The sequence below is a fragment of the Chiloscyllium plagiosum genome, chromosome 6, assembly GCF_004010195.1.
Source record: "Chiloscyllium plagiosum isolate BGI_BamShark_2017 chromosome 6, ASM401019v2, whole genome shotgun sequence".
NCBI lineage: Eukaryota > Metazoa > Chordata > Chondrichthyes > Orectolobiformes > Hemiscylliidae > Chiloscyllium > Chiloscyllium plagiosum.
This window is the reverse complement of record NC_057715.1, coordinates 117,815,149-117,817,717: the sequence shown is the minus strand read 5'-3', so window position 1 is coordinate 117,817,717 and position 2,569 is coordinate 117,815,149. Positions and strand designations below refer to the sequence as shown.

At 52.2% G+C, this 2,569-nt stretch overlaps 1 protein-coding gene across 1 annotated transcript in view; it reads left to right on the top strand.

Moving 5' to 3' along the window:
- LOC122551087 (short transient receptor potential channel 2-like) overlaps nt 1-2,569 on the top strand; it is a 28,263-nt gene that overhangs the window by 9,462 nt on the left and 16,232 nt on the right. The window lies entirely within an intron of this gene.

The window sequence follows — 2,569 nt, the reverse complement described above, 5'->3', positions numbered from 1 at the left end:
CCGGGTACACCTCTCAGCATCAGCTTTGACAGTGCTCGCCGGCTGAGCCTCTGCTGCCCTCTGGTGGAGATTTCCAAAGACTCACAACATTTCACACCCCTCCCAAACCAAACTGCTCAGCCCCTTATCCTGAAACTATTCCCAATGTTCCAAATATCCCATCAGGAAGGACAGCCTCTCAGTATCCATCCTGTCCAGCCCCTTCACTATTTTATTTGTACCATGGGATCATTTCCTCATCTCAGTTTCTCGTCATTAGATAATCCCTTGGAACCAGCCTCATTTCAGCCCATCTCGAGCAAGTCTATCCTCCCACAAAGTTCCCAGTTATGGTCCCACCAATACCCTGTGCAATTACAAAGAAACCCACCCCACTCCACATCCTTTCAAACTCACGCTAGCTTCCTGAGGAGGTGCTGTACTTGCAGCTTAATGTCCTTTAATTCATGTATACGGATGCCCAGGTCCCTGCACCTGGACTACTGTGCACAGAGTCAGTCACTTGGCTGATGGAAGGATTGGGGCAGCTCAGTGCTCAGCACGGTCACCTCACGGCGCTAGGCACCATCGGGCGACTGTCTGCGTGGAGTGTGCACATTCTCCCCGTGTCTGCGTGGAGTGTGCACATACTCCCCGTGTCTGCGTGGAGTGTGCACATTCTCCCCTTGTCTGTGTGGAGTGTGCACATTCTCCCCGTGTCTGCGTGGAGTGTGCACATTCTCCCCGCGTCTGTGTGGAGTGTGCACATTCTCCCCTTGTCTGCGTGGAGTGTGCACATACTCCCCGTGTCTGCGTGGAGTGTGCACATTCTCCCCGTGTCTGCGTGGGAGTGTGCACATACTCCCCGTGTCTGCGTGGAGTGTGCACATACTCCCCGTGTCTGTGTGGAGTGTGCACATACTCCCCGTGTCTGCGTGGGAGTGTGCACATTCTCCCCGTGTCTGTTTGGAGTATGCACATTCTCCCCGTGTCTGTGTGGAGTGTGCACATACTCCCCGTGTCTGCGTGGAGTGTGCACATTCTCCCCGTGTCTGCGTGGGAGTGTGCACATTCTCCCCGTGTCTGTGTGGAGTGTGCACATACTCCCCGTGTCTGTGTGGAGTGTGCACATACTCCCCATGTCTGTGTGGAGTGTGCACATTCTCCCCGTGTCTGCGTGGAGTGTGCACATACTCCCCGTGTCTGCGTGGAATGTGCACATACTCCCCGTGTCTGCGTGGAGTGTGCACATTCTCCCCGTGTCTGCGTGGAGTGTGCACATTCTCCCCGTGTCTGCGTGGAGTGTGCACATACTCCCCGTGTCTGCGTGGAGTGTGCACATTCTCCCCGTGTCTGCATGGGTTTCCTCCCACAGTCCAAACCTGTGCAGGTCAGGGCAGACTGGCTGTGGGAAATTGCCCAGAGTGTCCAGGGATGTGCAGGCCAGGTGGGCTACCCTTGGGAAATGCAGGGCTACAGGGATAGGGGGTGAGTCGGTGTGGGATGCTCTTCAGAGGGTTTGGTGTGGACTCAATGGGCAGAATGGCCTGTTTCCACACTGTCGGGTTTCTAAAGTTCCATGAATAAATGCCTTGGCTGAGTTCTGAGGTTTATTAGACCTAACACCTGCAATATTTCAGAAGGGCTGTCTCATGATGAAAGGTGTTTATGCTGGAACTGTCTAAAACACTGCTCAGGCCACAACCCAAGTACTGTGTCAGTTCTGGTCAGTACATTATAGGAGGGATGTGATTGGATGAGAGATGGTACAGAAGATGTGGTCGGAGCTGTTAGGAAGGATTGGATAAGCTGCAGTTGTTATTCCTGGAGTAAAGAGGATTGAGGGGGGACCTGATGGAGGTCTATAAGATTATATGTAGCAGAGATAGGATGGTAGACACAGGGAAAATACGGGAGGAATGTAAATGTGGTTCTGTTGTTTCAAAAGGGTGCAAAGGGAATGCCAACCAATTATAGGCTGATTAATCTCACTTTGTTGGTGGGTAAGTTGATAGAATCAAAGATTCACAGAGAAGCACAGCACAGTAACAGACCCTTCGGCCCAACCCGTCCATGCTGACCCAGATATCCCTAACCATTTGCCAGCACCCGGCCCATATCCCTCCAAACCCTTCCTATTCATAAACCCATCCGGATGCCTTTTAAATGTTGCAATTGTACCAGCCTCCACCACTTCCTCTGGCAAAGTCTTTTCCCTGGGGTCAGGGAGTCCTGAACTAGAGGGCATAGGTTTAGGGTGAGAGGGGAAAGATATAAAAGAGACCTAAGGGGCAACTTGTTGCAATTGTACCAGCCTCCACCACTTCCTCTGACAAAGTCTTTTCCCTGGGGTTGGGGAGTCCAGAACTAGGGGCATAGGTTTAGGGTGAGAGGGGAAAGATATAAAAGAGACCTAAGGGGCAATGTTTTCCCGCAGAGGGTGGTACGTGTGGGGAATGAGCTGCCAGAGGAAGTGGTGGAGGCTGGTACAATTACAACATTTAAAAGGCATTTGGATGGGTATATGAATAGGAAGGGTTTGGAGGGATATGGGCCGGGTGCTGGCAGGTGGGACTAGATTGGGTTGGGA